General features: G+C 45.2%; 1 protein-coding gene across 19 annotated transcripts in view; it reads left to right on the top strand.

Moving 5' to 3' along the window:
* Positions 1-21,968, top strand: part of FAM156A (family with sequence similarity 156 member A) — a 49,245-nt gene that overhangs the window by 17,042 nt on the left and 10,235 nt on the right. For 6 of the 19 annotated variants that reach the window (XM_030304949.1, XM_030304947.1, XM_030304940.1 and 3 more), the window contains 2 exons: positions 16,815-17,056; positions 20,508-20,771. The exons of 10 other annotated variants lie outside the window; for them this stretch is intronic. The gene's annotated coding sequence lies outside the window, so the exon portion shown is untranslated. Of the gene's footprint in view, positions 1-16,814; positions 17,057-18,333; positions 20,772-21,968 lie in introns of those variants that run through there. 3 more of the 19 variants (XM_030304939.2, XM_030304941.2, XM_030304950.1) reach the window with 2 other exon arrangements.

The following is a 21,968-nucleotide window of genomic DNA, read 5'->3' as shown; positions in this document are numbered from 1 at the left end:
TTAAGGATGTTGCCAATAAACTGAATGAATCTTGCCATCTCCCCAACATTCATGTTGAAACCTTTCTCCAGTATGATGGTGATTGGAGGTAGGGCCTTTGGGAGGTGATCAGGTCATTCAGGTGAAGCCCACATGAATGGCATTAGTGCCCTTATAAAAGAGACCCACCCCTGAGAGCTCCCTCGGCCCTCCCGCCATGTGAGGACAAGAAGTCAGCAGTCTGTGAAGCAGGAAGCAGGGCCTCACATCCCAAATCTGCTGGCACCTTGATCTTGGGCTTCCTGGCATCTGGAAATATGAGAAATAGATTTCTCTTGTTTTTAGAAGTCATCCAGTCTGTGGTAGTTTTGTTGCAGCAGCCCTAGGAGACTAAGCTGGAAATCCTTCTTTATTCCTAGTTTGCTAGGAGTTTTTATCAAGTAAATTTATCAAATAAATACTCTTTATGCATCTCTTGAGATGCTTATATATTTTTAGTCTGTTATTATGGTCAGTTAGCGTGAGTGATTCTGAAACATTGAACCACTCTCAAAGCTGTGGAACCATTTCACTATGGTATTTTGTCTTTTTTCTATATTGCTGGTTTCAAACAGCCGATATTTTATTTTGGATTATTGCATCTGTGTTCATGAGTGCTATTGCTCTTGTTAGCCTCAAAAGTAGAACAGCCAGTTATTTTATCAGCAAAAATGAGTTTATTCAGGAATAGCAGAGAATTACAGTTTGGAACAAGCAACCTAAAGCAAAATCCTAGGCAAGTCCAATAAGCAAAGTAGAGGAACGTTATTTTATGGAGAAGAAGGAGGAAGTTGGAAGGGTTGTTTTGAATGAAAGTCCATCGAAGAAAAGCAAGAGTTCAGGGTAATGACAGTTTCTCATTGGCTGAGTTGGAGGCGTAGTCAGTATCTTACAGGACATGCAATGTACATCTTTTCCTGTTGGGGCCTACATGATTCTTTCATGTTGATTATTCTTCTGTTGGGTCTATAACTGACAGTTCTTCCTGTAATTGACGTTGAAGTGGTATGGTTCTCTCTTCTAGGCTCTGGACTCTAGTGAGGTTTCTCTTTTTTTTTTTTTTTTTCCAGAGTCTGTTATTTATTTTCTTAATTTTTTGTCTTGCTTTCATATCAGGATATTGCTGGCTCTATAACATGTGTTAGGAAGTGTGACCTCATCTTCAGTTGCCTGGAAGACTTTGTTCAAACCTGCATTATTTCTTTCATATGTGTTTGATAGAATTTAAACAGTGAAACCATTCAAGCCTTGAGTTTTATGTGACGGAAGGGTTTTTGTTTTCTGTTTGATTTAGTGAATTCAATCTCTGACAGATATAAGGCTAGTGGTGTTATTTTCTTGACTGGGGCCTGCGAGCCAGGGCCTTTCAAGGGGTTTTCCCATTTCATCTTTTTTTTGGATAATATTTTCAATAATATTTTCTCATCCACTTCATGTCTGAAAGATCTGTATTGATGTCTCCTCTGGCAGTAGTGATATTAGTAATCCATGTCACTCTGCCCTCATTCCTTATTATCAGTCTGGCTAAACCTATTAGATTTACTGGTCCTGTCACAGAACCAGCTCTTAGTTTCACTGATTCCTTTGTATCGATTTTATGATTTCTAGTAGGTCAATTTCTGTTCAAACCTTCATTATACTTTTTCTGCTTCCCTTAGGTTTACATTGATTTTGCTTTTCTAATTTCTTAAGGTGACAGTTTAGACAGTTTGATTTCAGACAGTTTGATTTCAGACAGTTCTTCTTTTCTAATGTAAATGTTTAATGATAAAAATTCCCCTCAATGCATTGTTGTAGATTCACCTTACAGATTTTGATATACTGTGTTTTGGTTTTCTACTTCTTGCAGGTTCTTCTTTGATCCCTGCATTATTGAGAAATGCCATTTAATTTCAAAATATTCTGTGGTTTTCCAGACACCTTGCTGCAATTAATTTCTGTTTAATTCTTTGCGGTCAGAGAACCCAGTTTGTATGATTTCAGCCCTTTAGAAGTTGTTGAGATTTACTTTATGGCACAGAATATGGCCTGTCTTGTGAACCTTGTATGTGCACTTCAGAAGATGGGGTCCTGTGCTGTCCTTCTGTAAGCAACCGTTAGGTCATGGCTGTTGATAGTGTTGCTCCACTGCTCCATATAGTTTCTGATTGTGTTGTCCACTTGTACTGTCAGTTGTGGATGGGGGAATGTTGAAGGCTTCAGCTAACTGATTTCTCTGTTTTTCCTTTTAGTTTTATCAGTTTTTACTAATGCATGCACATTCATGATTTTTGGATCTTCTCGATGACTGGACCTCTTTTATTAAGTAACATCTGTCTTTTCCCCTTGTGATAATCCTCATTCTGAAGTATATTCTCTGTAATATTAATTTAGCCCTTCCAGCTTTTCCTGTGATTCACGTTTGCTGGGTGTACGTGTCTTAGTGTGTTCGGGGTGCAGGAACAAAATACCACAGACTGGGCGGCTTATAAACAAACTTGGTATCTCACAGTTTTGGAGGCTGGAAGTCCAAGATCAGGGTGCCGGCATAGTTGGGTTCTAGTGAGGACCCTCTTCAAAGTCACAGATTTGTGGTTGTGTCCTCACATAGTGGAAGGACAAAGGATCTCTGGAACCTCTTTCATAAGGGCCCTAATCCTATTCATGAGGGCTCTGCCCCAGGGCCTCATCACCTTCCAAAGGCCACACCTCCTAGGTTAGGAGGTATGGGAGTTAGGATTTAACATAGGAATTTTGGAGGAGACATCTTCAAACCATAGCATTATCGATAAATTTTCCTTTCAGTTACTTTTGACTTAATTTATGTATTCATATTTAAAGTGAGATTCCTTTTGACAGTACATAGTTGGGTCTTTCTATTTCTATCTAAAGTGACAAATTAGGTCTTTTTTTTTTTAATTTTTTTTTCAACGTTTATTTATTTTTGGGACAGAGAGAGACAGAGCATGAATGGGGGAGGGGCAGAGAGAGAGGGAGACACAGAATCGGAAACAGGCTCCAGGCTCTGAGCCATCAGCCCAGAGCCTGACGCGGGGCTCGAACTCACGGACCGCGAGATCGTGACCTGGCTGAAGTCGGACGCTCAACCGACTGCGCCACCCAGGCACCCCACAAATTAGGTCTTTTAATTGATGTGTAGGCAGTGTACAATTAGTGTGTTAACAGTTTACATTTAAGTCTTCCATCTGGCTGTATATTTTATCCTATGGATATTTTATTCACATTTTCCTTTCCTATTCCCTCTATAATTTTGGATCAGTTGAACATTTGGTGTTATTCCATTTTATCTCCACAATTGGCTTACTAGTTATATATCTTTAAACATTTTTTCGAAACGGTTGCTCTAGGGTTCTAATATATATTGTTGCTTTTCACACTGTGCCTTCAAACGATATTATACCACTTCCTGTACACTGTCAGAATCGTAGGACTATGTACCTCCATGTCCTTTCTCCCAGCCTTAGTGCTATTGTTTTCTTGCATTTTATTTCTACCAAGGTCGTAAACCCCACAATACATTGTTACTATTATTTAGATGGTTCTCTTTTACTGAGATTAAATATAAGGAAAAAATTCATATACGCCCGCAACTTTACCACATCCAGCACTATTCAGTTCTTTGTATAGATCCAGATTTTCTTTGGATTTCATTTGCCTTCTTCCTGAGGAACTCCCTTTAACGTGTTGTGTAGGGCAGATCTTCTGGCAATGAATTTTCTCAGCTTTTTTATTTCTTTGAAAGTTTTTGTTTCACCTTCATTTTCAAGAAACATTTGCATTAATCAGAAAATTCTGGCTTGCATGGATTCTGATCAGTCGTCTGCCCATTCTGTCCTGTTTGTTCCCTTGTATGTAATGTGTCTCTTCTTTTCCTTTTCTGTCACAGGATGTCAGTGTTGGTGTTTGAATCAGTCTTTCCATTAGTTGATTGGGCTTGAGTCCTGTGTTGCTATAATCGCTTTAAATATAAAATAGACTTGGGAACCTGGGTGGCTCAGTCAGTTGAACGTCTGACTTCTGCTCAGGTCATGATCTCCTGGTTCGTGAGTTTGAGTCCTGCATTGGGCTCCCTGCTGTCAGCACAGAACCCACTTCAGATCCTTTGTACCCTTCTCTCTCTGCCACTCCCCTGCTTGTGCTCGCTCTTGCGCGCGCGTGCTCGCGCGCTCTCTCTCTCTCTCTCTCTCTCTCTCTCAAAAATTAAATAAACATTTAAAAATAAATAAAAATAAATATAAAATAGACTTCAGATTCGGGGTGCAAGATAGATCAGTATACAAAAATCAATTGTATTTCTGTACATTAGCAGTGAATAATCCAAATAAGTAAATAAGAAAACAACTTCAGTTACGATAGAGTAAGAAGAATATTTAGGAATTAATTTAACCAAGCAGGTGTGAGAGTTACACACTGAAAATTACAAAACACAGTTGAAAGAGATTAAAGCAAATTTTAAAAAATGGGAAGACTGTGTGTGTTCATCGATTGGGAGACTTGATATTGTTAAGATGGCAACATTCCCCAAATTGATCCAAGCATTCAGTGTAATTCCTATTGATATTCTAACTGCAGCTTTTTAGAAATTGAGAGACTGCTCCTGAAATTTATGTGGAAATTTCATGGACCCAGAATTAATTTAAACAATCTTGCAGAAGACAGCCAAAAGTGGAAGACTCGTGCATTCCCATTTCAAACATTATTTCAAAACTCCAGTAATGAATACAATGTAGTACTGATTTAAGGATACACTCAGAGATAAACAGAATGGAATTGAGAGTCTGGAAATAACCCGTCTATCTATGGTGAGTTAATTGTTGACAACAGTGCCAAGACAATTAAATGGGGAAGGAGCAGTCATTTTAGTAAATGGTGCTGGGACAACTGGATAGTCAACATTTAAAAGAATCAATTTGAATCCAAACCTCATACCACAGATAAAAATTAAGTCAAAATGGATCCAAGTCCATATGTAAGAACTAACACTATAAAACTTCTTCTGTAAGAGCGTGTAGGAGTAAATCTTTGTGACATTGGGTTAGGTGACGGATTCTTAGCTAGGACATCAAAAGCACAGATAATAAATGAAAAGTTAGATAAAAATGGCTTCATCAAAATGAGAAAAAGTTTTTGCTTTAAAGGACACCATAAGAATTCCCTGCTCATGGATTGGAAAAATAAATATTGTCAAAATGTCAATACTACCCAAAGCTATCTACACATTCAATGCAATCCCAATCAAAATTGCACCAGCATTCTTCTCGAAATTAGAACAAGCAATCCTAAAATTCATATGGAACCACAAAAGGCCCCGAATAGCCAAAGGAATTTTGAAGAAGAAGACCAAAGCAGGAGGCATCACAATCCCAGACTTCAGCCTCTACTACAAAGCTGTCATCATCAAGACAGCATGGTATTGGCACAAAAACAGACACACAGACCAATGGAATAGAATAGAAACCCCAGAACTAGACCCACAAACGTATGGCCAACTCATCTTTGACAAAGCAGGAAAGAACATCCAATGGAAAAAAGACAGCCTCTTTAACAAATGGTGCTGGGAGAACTGGACAGCAACATGCAGAAGGTTGAAACTAGACCACTTTCTCACACCATTCACAAAAATAAACTCAAAATGGATAAAGGACCTAAATGTGAGACAGGAAACCATCAAAACCTTAGAGGAGAAAGCAGGAAAAGACCTCTCTGACCTCAGCCGTAGCAATCTCTTACTCGACACATCCCCAAAGGCAAGGGAATTAAAAGCAAAAGTGAATTACTGGGACCTTATGAAGATAAAAAGCTTCTGCACAGCAAAGGAAACAACCAACAAAACTAAAAGGCAAACAACGGAATGGGAAAAGATATTTGCAAATGACATATCGGACAAAGGGCTAGTATCTAAAATCTATAAAGAGCTCACCAAACTCCACACCCGAAAAACAAATAACCCAGTGAAGAAATGGGCAGAAAACATGAATAGACACTTCTCTAAAGAAGACATCCAGATGGCCAACAGGCACATGAAAAGATGTTCAACGTCGCTCCTTATCAGGGAAATACAAATCAAAACCACACTCAGGTATCACCTCACGCCAGTCAGAGTGGCCAAAATGAACCAATCAGGAGACTATAGATGCTGGAGAGGATGTGGAGAAACGGGAACCCTCTTGCACTGTTGGTGGGAATGCAAATTGGTGCAGCCGCTCTGGAAAGCAGTGTGGAGGTTCCTCAGAAAATTACAAATAGACCTACCCTATGACCCAGCAATAGCACTGCTAGGAATTTATCCAAGGGATACAGGAGTACTGATGCATAGGGGCACTTGTACCCCAATGTTCATAGCAGCACTCTCAACAATAGCCAAATTATGGAAAGAGCCTAAATGTCCATCAACTGATGAATGGATAAAGAAATTGTGGTTTATATACACAATGGAATACTATGTGGCAATGAGAAAAAATGAAATATGGCCCTTTGTAGCAACGTGGATGGAACTGGAGAGTGTAATGCTAAGTGAAATAAGCCATACAGAGAAAGACAGATACCATATGGTTTCACTCTTATGTGGATCCTGAGAAACTTAACAGGAACCCATGGGGGAGGGGAAGGAAAAAAAAAAAAGAGGTTAGAGTGGGAGAGAGCCAAAGCATAAGAGACTGTTAAGAACTGAGAACAAACTGAGGGTTGATGGGGGGTGGGAGGGAGGGGAGGGTGGGTGATGGGTATTGAGGAGGGCACCTTTTGGGATGAGCACTGGGTGTTGTATGGAAACCAATTTGTCAATAAATTTCATAAAAAAAAAAATAAAATAAAGGACACCATAAGAAAGTGAAAAAACCAAAAGAATGGGAAGAAGTATTTGTATATCTGATAAGGGCCCAGTAGTCAGAATGTAAAAAGAACTCTTGCAAGATAAGAGTAAAAAGACAACCCAATTAATAATGGGTTAAGGGAGGCACCTGGGGTCTCAGTCAGTGAAGTGACCGACTCTTGATTCTGGCTTAGGTCATGATCTCACAGTTCATGAGAGTAAGCCCCAAATCAGTCTCTGGGCCAACAGCATGGAGCCTGCTTGGGATTCTCTTTCTCGACCCCTCCCCCTGTTTGAGCGTGTGCGCGCGCGCTCTCTCTCTCTCTCTCTCTGTCTCTGTCTCTCTCAATTAAAAAAATGGGCTAAGCATTTGAATAGACATTTCTATTAAAAAAGATCCGCAGATGCCAAATAAGCACATGAAAAGATGCTCAAAAATATTAGTCGTTAGGAAAACAAAAATTGAAAGCACTATGAATTATAACTTTCCACCCTCTAATATGGATATAATTTAAAAAGCGAAAATAACAAGTGTTGGGGAAGGTGTGGAATAATTGAAATCCTCATACATTGCTGGTGAGAATTCAAAATGGCACAGCTGCTGTGGAAAACAGTTTGGCAGCTCCTCAAAAAGTTAAACAGAGCTGCTGTATGACACAGCTATGCCATCGTAGGTATATATATCCAAGACAAATAAAGAATAAGCCCCCCAAAAAACTTGTATACGAGTGTTCCTAGCAGCATTAATCACAACAAAGTGCCAACAACCCAGTGCCAACCAAGTAATGAATATATCACCTGTGGTGATGTATCCATATAGTAGAATATTATCCAGCCATAAAAAGAATGGAGTAGTGATACTTGCTGCAACATGGACGAAAACTGAACACATTATGCTAAGTGAAAGAAGCCAGACTCAAAGGCCACATAATGTAGGATCCTATTTAGTGGATATGTCCAGAATGGACAAATCTGTAGAGACATAAAGCTGCTAGTAAATGTCCAGGGCTCCTGGGAGGGGGGATTGGGCAGGGACTGCTAATGGCGTAGGGTTTCTTCTGGAACTAGATGTTGGTGATGGTTGGCACAACCGTATGTACATAGTAAAAGCCAACAAAAAAGGGTGAATTTTATGGAATGTGACTTACAGCTTAACAAAATGAAAAAAAAATTGTAAAGGAAAGCATTTGCTTTTGAATATGATTTTGGCCATTTTAGAAGTACAGTTGCCTACCCCAGAAGATGTAATACGCTGTCCAGGTCTTGCCTTCACCAGTTTGATCATCAGAGGTGACCACTGTAGTCTGATAGGTGTTTCCGTCTTGTCCCTGTTATCAGTATTTACAAATTGCACCTGCACATACATATACACTTACAGACACTGGTTGAGTTAGGATTACCACTGATCTGCTACTCCCCATTTGGAAAAAAAATAATAATAATAAAATAAAAATCTCTGGTCAGTACAAATTTGCTCCTCTTATTCTGTTTCAAGGCCAGTGGGTGCTCCATTGTAGGATAGGAACACTTCATCTTTCATTTACCCTCCCAAAGGTCATTGACTACCAATGGCCATTTAGAGCCCACCCCCACTCCCTGAAATTTGCTATTCTCATTGTACACATACTTCTGTGGCTGTGTAAATATTTCTTTAAGACAAGTTCGTAGCAATGGAAATTGCTGGATCAAGGAAACCTTTTGCTAAGGAAACATCTCTGAAGTACCTTCTTGTGTGCCTGATACCACTGTAAGTGCTGGGGAGACATTAGAGAAGACCTACATATGTTCCTCTTTTCATGAAGCTGAAATTCTACTGAGGGTAGGGACACAGTAGAATCAAATTTTGATAGACGCCGTCAGAGAGCCCTGCAAAGTTCTTTTACCAAGCCACACTACCCTCGGTGTGACTGGAGTAACAAATGCCCCTTTGCTGGCACCCTAAGCACCCCATTCATGACGTAGGAGATGTAGACAGGAGGCTGGACACTTTATCTCAGGCTCTCTACAAGATCTTGGCGTATGCAAGTGGAATGATCCCTGTGGGGAGTTTAAGAGTAGTGAGACTATGATGGAAGGATGCAGCGCCCATTAGTTTTATTCCTGGGGAGGAGTGGAGCTGGAGGTGATGTGACCCCATCTGGGCAAATTACCAGGGTGTGGGGTGGCAGGAAAGGGTGAAAGGTTGCTAGAGAGAGCAGCAGGTTGTACTTTCCTGTAATAGGATGTACCACTGAAGTCCCAGATGAAGCAGTCTCCTCTGGGAGGTACAGCTGGAGTGAGGGAGTCTTGTGTTCCCAAAGAAACCATTGCAGGCAGGGTGCAGGGGAGCTCACCACCATGCAAGGACCTCCACCTCTCCGGAGGTCACCATCGTCCCACTTCTAGCCCCAGCCCGTCAGCTGTACAGATTCTAACCAAGTGGGGACCAGGGAACATGGAAGAGGAGCACGTGAATGGTTTCCTCATGGGTGAGCAGAGCAGAGATTAAGGACCACACTAGACTGGTTAGTCTAGATGGGATTGCCTGCCAGGATCTTCCAAGGAAAAGAATCCCATTGGCTGGAGGTGGGGTGTCCTTCTCAGGGAGTTTATGGGTGCACAGGTGGGGCTTTGAAGAGTGGAGGTGGAAGTGGAGGGTTTGGAATCATGCCGTGGAACCTCAGGCTGCTCACCAGCAAAAGAGGCTGAAGATGCTACCCAGGTGAGTGGGATCACTGGCTTCTCTTAGTCTGTCCTTTAGTCAGTCTTCCTGCAACTTCTTTTTTTAACAGTGCTTCCAGGATCCCACTATAGTGAAATGAGCCCAATAACAAATCACTAAATCTTTTTCCAGTGTCCTGTTATGTGTCCACCAGACTATAAGTCTTGGATGGGCAGAGATATTTCAAAGAGGGGCTCATGACCTACTCCAAGCCAGTTTCTCGAGGGAAACAAGGTGCCCTACTCAACCCAGAGAAGTGAACAGAGGATAGGATTTTAAGCATGAGACAGGAGAGATGTTTGAGTGAGGGCAGGCAAGTAAGAGATAGGTGGGTTCTCATGTCCGTGAACTTCTCCCCAGTCGTTCCTTAAGCCCTGACTGTATTCACACCTGTGCCTGAAAGGCTGCAGATGCAAGACTGTGTTCCTGGGGGAGGGAAATTCACAATGGCATGAGAGATGGGCCAGTGTGTGTGTCCCCTGAGGAGGACAAGGTGCATGCACCAGGCAGGCCCACGTCAGCCTCGCCGTGGATTCTGCCCGTGAGCAAATAGGACTGCTCTGGTGTTGGCTTCATGGTGGGAGATCAGGGGGGGAAACGTATGCGCCTCACAGTTTGCACAAAGCCCCACAGGAACTGTGGACACCCTCATACCACCTTCCCCTTTAAAGCAGAATTAGGCATTGAGAGAAGGGGACAGGTTTCCTTTGGGTGGATGGGGAGATGATAAGGTAGAGAAGCGGGTGGAACAGGGGCACCCTCAGTGGTCAGGTAAGTGGTCTGTGGCAGGTCATCCTGGCACGGCAATGTGAACCCCTTCACCATCTCCTTCCCCCACTCGTGTTCACTGGCTTGCAACAGACCTGCTGACTGAAGGTGTCCTTGTGTTTGGGGCTCACATGGACACTGGGAAAATTGGGTGGCTGCAGTGCCTCCAAGGGTTAGGAGCTGAGAAGGCTGAAGTGAGCAGTGTGTTCAGGGTGAATGGGATGAGGGACAGGCCTTCCACAAGACTGAGAGGGCGTGGATCTACCCTGGGCAGCGTGGGACTGTCCTGTTCTGCCTTCCCCACAGGTTCCGATCCCCACAATGAGGCAATGGCTCCTCAGCAGGAGGGCTCTGGGGCCTTAAGGACAGTGGGAGTCTCCTGAAGATGGCATGAACCCTTCCAACCTAGAAGGTCTCCCCCTTTTGATGGGTGGAGGGCTCTACTGTCTGTCAGACGTGTGAGCGGGGGCTTCCCTCCTAGTTGTGGCCTGGGACCAGTGCAGCTGAGTTATTGTCCAGAAACAGCCAATGATGGCCAAACCTGGGGTCATTTATCCCTGGGAAAAGAGGTTCCTCACGTTCCTGGACGGGTACACTGGGATGGGGGCTAATACTGTGGAGACAGCGGTTTCCCAGAAAGGCTGTCTGTAATTCTGTATTTCAGTCTCTCTGTGCTATTCACTCATGGGGCTGGGTGAGACCTCATTGTGTCTCTAATTGACATGTGTCCTGTATGGAGTGACTTTTTGTGTTCAAAAACAAGATGTCGTTTTACGAGCCATTTTGGGGTCCAGGATTTGAGATGTATGAGCTGTGAGAGGGTCTGTGTCCAGTATGGGAGATCACTGAGCTGTGGAGGGTTGTGTGTCCAAGTGAGAGTTGTCTGGGCTATTAGGGGTCTCTCCTGGTGAGTGAGGTATGTGATCTGTTTTAGGTGCAGCGTGCAGAATGTAAGTTGTCTGGGGCTGTTCCCATTATGTATTTCAGGAATTAGGGTTTGAGCTCTCCTGAGGGTCTCTGTTGAGGTTGGCATATTTGAGCTCCTGGGGGCCCATATTCTAGGTTGTGAGATTGCAAAGGTTATTTGTCATGGGACAGGAGGTATCTGAGCAAGCTTGTGTTCACGGTACAGGTGTTTTGTGCTGTTTGTGTGCCTGCATGCAAGGTTGTCAGCTCTGTGATTGTATGGCATCTGTGTGCAAGGTGTAAGGTCTATGAGCTATTAAGTTTCTATGTTGCAGGTTGCCAGGTTGCTAAAATGCATGTGGATCTGTATTATAGTATTTATCGCCTCTGAGCTGTTTCGTGTCTCTCCTCATATCTCGAGTTCCATAGGAGTTTGAATTCTGTGGGTGGTTTGATATTGTATGTCCAATGCATTGAGGTCTCCTAGCTGCCTTCTCTTGGGTCTGTATCTCATCCACTCCAGCTTCGAACAACCTGGTTTCCTAGTCTAGGCCATTGAGTCAATGTGGTTGGCTTCCCTCAGTGTGTCAGTGGGATATTTTGGGTTTTGAGAGCCATAGTGGGAGGCCCATGAAGTATCTGGGAGTCTGTGTCTAGGGTATGATGCTTCAGAGATCCGGGTCCCAGGGTGAGGAAACTCGCCTCTGTCTTCAGTGCTTTCTTCCAGGGATTGACACTTCTGAGCCACATGAGTGTTTATACCCTGATTAGAGAGCCTTTGTCACATACTGAAGTTCATACTTGAGGTATTTGTGGCCTCTTCCTGATGTTTCAGTCTGACAACTGTCCAGAAAGACAGAGCTTGATCTGAGTTGACTGACTGAACTCGTCTGTTCCAGCTCGTAACAGCCTGTCTTCCTTGTCTAGACCATTGACTCTGTGTGGTTAGCTTCCCTGAGACCCTTCCCTAGGGTTGGGTTCTCCCAAACTCGAGCTTTAGCTTACCTATTTCATACAATCTCAAGTACAGTTTTAAATGTAGTCCATATTCAACTAAAAACAGTATAACCAGTGCTTCCCTAAAAAAAACTATTCACAAAACATTTTGCTGAATCCCAGGAGGTTCCAGGTAAGACACTCCAGTAGGAACTTGTTCACAATCTGCTCCTTACAATATGGAATTTTAAAAAATCTTTTCTCTCTGTTACTGGTACCTTGAGAGGCTCGGGCAAGACAGGCCATTCACTTTTAGGTTTTTGACAAAACACCCTAACACTCACACACGTGTGCACATAGACACACACACACACACACACACACACACACGACCCACCCAATACACACATTAGTAGTCAATATAAGGAAATTTTATTGGAAATGTAAATGGAATTCTGTGATTAATTATAAAGCCAAGTTTCTCATCACATTTATATGTCTGCTGCCCAGGATTGGCTGTTTTTCAGCAAACTGGACAACCAAACATGCCTTCTTTTTGTAAATATTATATATTGTAGCTTGTAATCTGATTACAACAGTCTAAATAATTGTATACCAGTGTAGGAATGACAGAGCCTATTTTTTGTATGTCACCTCCTAGACAAAATTCCTCAGATGGTTTAATACAGGAGGTGATGCCAAGGAAACAGACTGTTTCTGAACCCGTGGAACACGGACTGGAGCCCAGTTATGGCCTGGGGGCCGGGGGGGGGGGGTGTGTCTAGCAATGCCCATGGGAAGTGTCAATCTCATCTCCACTAAATATGGCATCCCCAATGAGAGAAAGAGAAATATGCCACACACAGGTTGTCAAACCTCAGTTCTCACACTGCAGAGGCAGGCTTCTGAGAAAAACAGCTGTTCTTTCAGAGAGCACTGCTCTTGTGTGGCGCAGAAAGAACGGTGGTCCTGTGACACGCATGCACACCCGGCTTGTTCTAGGGAGATTCTCCCTCTTGTATTCTTAGGTTCCCGCTTTTGCTCTCATGCATGTTCTTTCCCGGGATCCTGTTCTTTCCATCCCTGCGCCAGCGCACCCCCTCCTATCCTCAGCCCCAGGTCTGAACCCCCACCTCTCCAGAAGAGAAGGGCTAAGACCACCGAGAGGGGAAGTCCTCCCGACTTCCTAGAGAGACCAGCCACAGGAGGAGGGGCTGCGGGACTGCGTGTGACATCACAGACATGGGACACTATGGAGAAGCCGGGTGCTCCTTAACCTTCCTCCGGCTGCACGGGGCAGGGAGGGACAACGGGGTGCCCCGGGGCGAAGTGGCTTCCTCTCCGTGGGCCGTGGCGTGGGTACTTGGGATCCGAGACTTGTAACCACGCAGGGAGTAGAGAAGGTTGAACCCACCCCAGAGTGACTGTGGCGCACCTGAGTGACTGCACAGGATACATATTTCCCGAGGTGGCAGGGAGAGTTTCCAGGCGCCGCGAGTGACGAGTGACGTTGGGTTACTTCCTTTGTAGGGCGCACGCGTGGCAGGAAGTACCACTTTCAGATCTTTGTGTTCTTACCGGTCGTTTTTGCATGCGTGCATACTAGGAAAGACAAAAGCAAACTAGTACAGCACCTCACTATTCAGGTTGTTGCAATGCTGAGAGCAGCCCAGATCTGAACATCACACGGCCTCCGCAGGGTGGTTTTGCCTTTTTTCCCCTAAGGATTGAGTAGACCCATTATAGTGGGGGAGACTTAAGGTAGGATGTTTCTGCATTCAGGATTAGTCTCCACGAACAAGAAATGTTTCTCTCTGTGTCTAGCTAGTTTCCGGAGGGCTGACTTCTGATCTCAGTTACATCAGGGAGCTGGAGGGACTGTGTGTCTGGCCCAATCAGCAAAAGGAGAAAGGACTGTGTTTGGCCTTGTCGCATGTAAACCCAGGAGCCACCCGACAAGACATATGGTAGGGCGTGACAAAGCGTGAGGAGCAAGCCTTTTCTAGGTTAAAGGGGGAAGAGTGGTCTTTTGCGATAAGCCATTTCTGAAACACAAAAGCCTGTCGAGATTTCTTGACTGTGGCTCTCTTCAGGGCTCGAGTGAAGTTCAACATTGTCTACAGGGTAAAAATGAGCATGGCATGTTTCGTGCCTGTCCAAGCAGATAGCTAGATAAGCAGAGATTCTCTTTTTAACCCTGGAAGTAATCTACACTTGAAGAGCACTTTATAGTTTTAAAAGGTAGTATTTTCTTGATCTAAAAGAAGGAGGCAACCATGAGTCATTATCCTAGAATAGGATCATCATCCTCATCTTACAAATGAGGAAACTGACCACAGGGAGGTGAAGTAACCCGCCCAGAGTCACACAAGGAGTAAGTGATGGGGCCCTGATTCAAATCTTGGTATATATGGCTTCACCACCTGCCTGCAATACAGGCACACACTGTTGGTTTCCAGATCCACACATCCGGCTCTCTCCTGTCCCCTAACTTCACACCTGAGACAACTGACAGGCTCACAGACAGATTGCACTCAACAGGTGCTAGGCACTCTCTGGGACTCTGTAAAGATGACTTTACAGAGAAGAGAACTGTTGGAGAAAGTAGGTCCCAAAGGCTCACCCGCCGCCCTCTGAGGGAGTGAGGCTACAAGAAGAAGAGTGGAGGGCCTGAAGGGGGGCTGTTTCTTTGAGGGACAAACTGACGGGCTAACATATCACACGTGACAAACACATTTCTTTTGATTGTTTGTTTTAATGTTTATTTATTTTTGAGAGACAGAGCACTAGCAGGGGAAGGGCAGAGAGTCAGGGAGACACAGAATCCCAAGCAGGCTCCAGGCTCTGAGCTGTCAGCACAGAGTCCAGCGTGGGCCCTGAACCCACAAGCCACAAGATCATCACCTGAGCCGAAGTCAGACGCTTAACCTTAACTGAGCCACCCAGGTGCCCCTAAACACATTTCTTTGAATTAATTGTTTTTCTTTTAGCACTGCCAAAACACACTGCATGTTGAAAATACACACGGCAGGTAAGTAAAGCCAACCAATACATGGATAAGCAGAGAGACTCCCGTTTTGCCTAGGGACTGCCTAACTTGAAAACAGCATTCTGCTGTACAAGTAGAGAACGTTATCCTGGACTAAATGAATCAGAAATTAGCTGTGTTTTCTAATTATTAGCATCATTCTCCTATTACAGAGGATGCATCTTAGGCACAGAGAGGCTAGGTCAGCTCCCCCAAGTCACTGAGGTACTAAGTGGTTGAGCCCCACAGGCAAGGATACACAACATGTCCAAAAGTGAACACACCTGCACCCACCCCCACTCCCCATGCATCGGCATCTCCTCCAGTGTTGCCTAACCCAGTGAAAAGCAGCCTTCTACCCAGCTGCTTCGGCCAGCGACTCTTAGAGCCGTCCTTCCTTGCTGCCTCTCTCTCACCACCCCCTCAAACACCCAAGTCCGTCCAGTCCAACCTCCTACGTCCTTCAAAATAAGATCTTGACACTTACTTCCATCACTACAGTTAGTTCCATAGGCCACATGACCCTCCTCTCTGCTTGATAACTACCACCAATATTAACCCTTGGCCACAAATTTCTTCATCCCGCTACCTGAGGGACCATTCTTAAATCCTAATCTGGTCTTGTGTACCCTGCTCAAAACTCTGCAGGGTCTTCCTGCTGTTCTTGGGATAACGTCCAGCCTCCTGGACCAGGCACAGCAGGCCTTGCCTACCCTCAAATGCCTCATCTTCAGCAGATGGCCTCCTCCACCCCCACTTCATATTCCAGCCAACTTAAACCTCTTTCTGTTCGGTAGATGGCCACTGGGCTTGGGCACTCTCTCTCCTCCCCGCGTCTCCTGTCCCCAGCCTTCATTTGCCTGATTCCTACTGATGTTCAAGCTATCAGGTTAAGTAGAGAGCGATTTCCATTTAAACCTAGGAATCCCTGGATGAAACGGCACTGTTAATAAAACTTTTTACTGAAAAGTGATGGAGATTTCATTATAAATTCTCCCAAATAGATGTTTTACCCTGGTTCACAGTGAGTTAATTGGAGATGCAATCTGACAGCACAGTTGTTCTGGAAAAGGCTTCCTTGCTAGGAATAGGATGACACGCAGCAAAGATCTCATCTCCTTTCATATGGATCCTTTGATGCACTTGGACACGGAGTTTGGGATGTGTCACAAACTTTCCCAACGTGAAGGGGCCCTGCCTTCCAGTGAGGAGGGATAAGCAGAAACGTGGAAAGAATATGTCACTTTATGGCACCTTTGACCCAAGAAATTAAATGCCTTCCACTATCTCCCTTGGACTTTGTTTTGATAATGTTTCACTCTGAGTTGCAGTCTGAGTTTCTGTTGGGACAAGAGAAAGTGTACTAACTAATCTTCCCTTTACAAGGGGTTTGGTCTGTTAGTCCCTGTGGCCATCAAGGAGGCAAAGATCAGCTGCTGCTCACTGTTGGAGCCCTCTAAGGGATCCTGACAGTGCCTTCATAGAACTCCTTAGGGGTCTCTACCAGGTGCCAGAAACCCCTGGAGGAAAGTTTGTCAGTTCCTGTGGGGTCCAGTGGGCAGCAGCACCCCCTGCTGGTTCTTGTCTTGTCATAGACAATGTCAACTGTGAGCATTAACCTCATTCACTATAACTCCTTTGCCTAGGCATGAAATGAAGTGTGTCCCTTGGACAAGAGAAAAGATGGAACCACCAGTCCAGCCACCACCACAACCCCCAAACCCGAACCTCAGCCAGAGGCGTGGACTAGAGTCCCAGGGTTCTGGCATACTTGCTCCATGCTGACATGTCCCTAACACAGGGCACGGTGTGACTGTCTTTTCTGCAGCCTGGCTGTTGAGGAGCTCAGCTGTGCTGGTATATACAGTTTTATTACCCAAACACTCAGGTAAGTGTCAAAGCCCACTGTCTGTAGACAAGGAAACAAACGGAAAGGTTTAGGTCGCTGGTGCAGGAAAGGGTGGATCTGGGCATCACACCTCCGTTTCGCCTGACTCCAAAGCCCGACTTTGCACTCACAGTGATATTCCTGGATTGTGTTTCAGCTGCTGAAATGCATATATTGCTCCAGTATTGTATAGTCATCGTGGTCCCAACACCTGTCCACCTTGAAATGGAGGTACTCAGCAACCTTGAAAGGTTCTAAGATTTTGTGTCTGTTTTCTGATGAGCTGCCCTGAAGCCAACAGACCTGGAGTCCCTTGGCATGGAAGGCTTGCCTCAGAACCAACAGCCAAGCAGGACTTCAATGTCCAGGGCTCCCCCCGTGGAGTGGTACTTTGCCATGTTAGAGAGCCTTTGCAAGCAACCCCACCACCCAAATTAGGTCTCTACCTGTCTCACTGGTGACCAGGTATTACGAATTGAGAGGCAAGCAGAGGAAGTGCTTTTAGTAGCTGCATCACAGCCGTAGCACTGACCAGACCCCACTGGTGATTTGAAGCCCAGTAGCCCAAGGACTGCAGTCTGACTCTAACTAGGTGTCTCTCTGTTCTTCGGCGTGCACGTCTGTACACTGTGGGTGAGCAAAGTGCCTGTGTCATCAGCCTCCCCAGCCTTGAGAGGTGTGTCCTGACCAAACACACACACATACACTTAAGTAGGGGTAAGAGGCCCTGCTCTGTGTCCCTAAGGTACTGTGATTTCAATTCTGCCACCGCTCTTCTCACACAATGTGCGGTGGTCATCTGCTTGCAGACTACACCCTGTGTGATCCCTGTGTCCCCACTGAGTCCAGTGAACTGACACATGAATTCGGGTGGTGCTTAGAACATGTTTCTTCAGCGAAGGAGGGACCTTCACCCAGGGTCCTTCATCCCAAAGGGCAGCTCGTGTACCGGTTATGACACAGGATGGAGTAAACAGGACATCTCTGTACTCAGATTCTCTGTGAGGAGGAGGAAGATTGGATTTTTTGTACCACCTCTAATTCCAGAAACTTAAAGAGGCTATAAAGGGATTTTCTTTTTTATTTTTTTTTAATTTTTTTTTCAACGTTTATTTATTTTTGGGACAGAGAGAGACAGAGCATGAACGGGGGAGGGGCAGAGAGAGAGGGAGACACAGAATCGGAAACAGGCTCCAGGCTCTGAGCCATCAGCCCAGAGCCTGACGCGGGGCTCGAACTCACGGACCGTGAGATCGTGACCTGGCTGAAGTCGGACGCTTAACTGACTGCGCCACCCAGGCGCCCCTATAAAGGGATTTTCAATGTGTGGGTCACTGTTGCCCCGTCGGCCACAGTTCTGGTCTCACAGTGGAACTTGGGTCAAGATCCTTGGAGCTCCAGGCAACTCAGAGAATGTTTTCCAAGTCCCGAGCGACTGGTGCACAGAGTAGGTGCCCACAGTGATCTGTCCAGTAGGTGGATTGTTGAGTGAATTAAGGCTGCTAGTTAAATATGGGATGCTCTGGCAAGAGCACAAATCCCCTTGGGGGACGGGACATGAGCACACGGGTGAAGGCTGTGTCAATCCAGGTGACTGCTGTCAGCCTCACAAGAAGGCGCTCCTCCTCACTGTCCTTCCAGCTCTTTGTCCAAACCTGCCTCTTCTCTAAGTGGTCCTCTCCATGTCCCTTCTCTGCCTAACTTACAGCCCGATACAGGCTGTCATTCGGCATCTGTGATCCTTGGGTGTCCTTTGCAGTCCAGCTGACTGAACAGAAGCTGACTCAGCACAGCAGGATCTAGTGCCTGTCACCCGTTGTTCTCCCCTGCTTTCTGTTAGGCTCTCACTCCCTTCCCCTACCCCCCAGCTGCTCCAGCCTTCTGGCAGTATCTGCACTGTTTCTGGAAGCCTCTGCCTCAGACACTTCTTCCCATCTGTTCCCTCTTGACAGGAAAGTCCTGACCCCAGAAATGTGCTTGTCAGATTCCTCTCACTGTTCACAGTGTTTGTTGAAAGGTCACCTCTTCATGAACCCTGAATTCACACCCTTGGGGATACTTTCTAGGTTCTGCTTTTGGGGCTGACAGATCATCTGGAGAGGCATTGCCAGCAAACGTGCGGGCACCTGGGTCTAAGAGCCAAAGAGTTTGTCTAGAACCAAAGAGAAGAACCTGGAGAATGTCCTAATATTCTGACTAAAAGGCAGAGGGGCACCCAAGAAAACGGGAGGTCAAATTATCACCGAAGGCAGGCCAGCCCCTGAGCAGCTCCTCAAATGAGTGGAATTGTGTTCATGCATCACTTGTAGCCTGAACCATGGGCCCTGAATGCTGAGGAAAGATCCCTGCTCTCCAGTAGCCATAGTCTGACCAGAAACTCAGAGGATAAGGCCCTGCCTGCAATAGCTGAGTGCCTGTTGTCTTTGGGGCCACTATGTCCAGACCTGGCCATGCAGCTTCTGTTGTTCTAAGATGGGGATGGCAGTACCTGCCTTCCTTGCTTCCAGGGCTCTTCTGACAAACACAGGACGGAAAGCGCGCGCGCGCGCACGCACACACACACACACACACACACACACACACACACACAAAGATCAGAGAACTGGAAAGAACCTAGGTCCTTGATGGCGTCACCAGACCCCAGAATATGCCCCGCCTGCACCCACCCTTACTTCTGATTTCATTCTGTGTGATTGTGAATTGCCTTTGTGATTAGACCTGTTTGAGGAGGGGTTTCCTCTTTACTCACAGCACAAAGCAGACTTCTGGATATGGGGAGCATCGTGGGGTTTGGTTTTCTTTTCTGTGGGAGCCATGTCGTGTCGTGGGTAAGGGCACAAGCTCTGTTCCTAAACAACCTTCCTTCCAACTCAGTTCTGCCACTTGCAGTCCTGTCATTTTGAGAAATGTACCTGGCCCTGTGCCTTACTATCCTCACCTGTGAAATGGGCTTATTATTCTTAATAGTGACAATACCAAGCAGAGAGGGTTGCATTTGTGAATACATAATGAGGTAATGCAAGTATGGTTCACAGAATTGCATCTGCCACATTCCCTATCTTCACACCTACTGATGCTGCCATGGGAGAGGTGGCAGGTCAGGCTTTACACCACGTGAGCTAGAACAAAGAACATAAAGATCACATTACACGTCTGTGTTCAGCCCTAGAAACTCTCCTCCTCTGCCATACATTCTCATCCTTTGCGTCATGCACGGACGATCCGTCACCAGAGGGCTGACTCTCCCACCTGGGGACCACAAATACACACCGTCTTACACTGTGTGCATCAATTCAGTACACTCCAGTTATGTCCTCAGATAGCCTGCCCTGGTCCTGGTGCCGGGGTGGGGGTGGGGTACCCCAGGGCAGGTAACGGAGCACATGATGTTCCCTTACACCCACACGGCATCGGAAGCTGTCTGCATCCTAGTGCCTGCCTTTCTTTCCAGACTCGCCTCCCTCCGCCCTAAAATTCGGATTACACTCACACTGGATTCCCGGGCAGACCCTGCCACTTCAGTCTCTCTCCTTCAGCCTCAAATTCCTCCTGGTTAAAGGCAATAATCCTGCCTACTCAAGGTTTGTTGCGAGACCTCCAGGAGACAACAAATGTAAAACACCTAGCTGACATTAGCTGGCACATGGAAGGCGCTGGATAAGAAACAGCATTATCTGTTTCGCTTCTTTAATCCACAGCACCTGGAATGCAAAGGGTAAGATTTCCTCCTTTTATACGGCTGAATAATATCCCATTGTATACATGTGTCACACTTCCTTTATCCATTCCACTGTCGATTGACAGGATTGTTGTTTCCATTATCCTGGCTACTACGATTAGTGCTGCAGTAAATATGGGAATGCAGACATCTCTGTGAGAGGCTGGCTTGAGTTCTTTTGGATATATGCCCAGGAGTGGGATGCTGGATCAGATGATGGGTTTTTTGGGGGTTGGTTTGTGGTTTGTTTGTTTGTTTGTTTTTAGTTGTTTTGGAGGGGACATATGGATACGAACAAGATCATATGATAGTTTTAATTTTTTGAGGAACCTCCATACTGTTTTCCATTGTGGCTGCACCAGTTGCGTTCCCACCGACAGCGTACGACGGTTCCAGTTTTCTGCATACTCTCCAACACTTGTGATCTGCTCTTTGTTAGTTTGTTTGACAATAACCATCCTCACGTGTCACATGTGTGACATGACATCTCATTGTGGTTTTGATTTGCCTTTCCCTAATGCTTAGTGAAGGGGAGCATCATTTCATATACCTTTTGGCCATTTGTATGTCTTCTTTGGAGAAATGTCTATTCAGATCCTTTGCATATTTTTAAATTGGTTTGTTTGTTTTCTTAACTATTGAGTTAGAAAAGTTTGTTATAAATATTGAAAATTAACCCTTATCAGATACATGGTTTGCACATCTCTGCCCATTTTGTAGATTGCCTTTTCGGTTTGTTGATGTTTTCCTTTGCTGTGCAGGAGCTTTTAAGTTTGATGTAGTCCCACTTGGCCGTTTTTGCTTTTTCATGACTGCTTTTGGTGTCGTTTCCATGAAATCACTTGCCAAGACCCGTGTCACACAGATGTTCCTTTATGTTTTCTTCCAGGAGTTTTACAGTGTCACGTCTTATACTTAATCTTCAGTCCCTTTGGGGTTGATTTTTGTGTGTAGTGTAACGTAGGGTCCAATATCGTCCTTTTTGTACGTAGGTGTCCAGGTTTCCCAGCACCATTTGTCCAAGAGACTGTCCTTTCCCCATTGCGTATTATTGGCACCCTTGTCAAGATCAGCTGACTGTACATGCGTGGGTCTATTTCTGGGTTCTCTTCTGTCCCATTGGCCAGTGTCTGTCTTTCTGTCACTACCATACTGATTTACTTGCTGTAGCCTTGAAATATGTTTTGAAATGAG

This window comes from Lynx canadensis, chromosome X (genome assembly GCF_007474595.2).
Source record: "Lynx canadensis isolate LIC74 chromosome X, mLynCan4.pri.v2, whole genome shotgun sequence".
Taxonomy (NCBI): domain Eukaryota; kingdom Metazoa; phylum Chordata; class Mammalia; order Carnivora; family Felidae; genus Lynx; species Lynx canadensis.
Note: the sequence above shows the minus strand (reverse complement) of the source record. Positions and strands in the feature narration are given on the sequence as shown.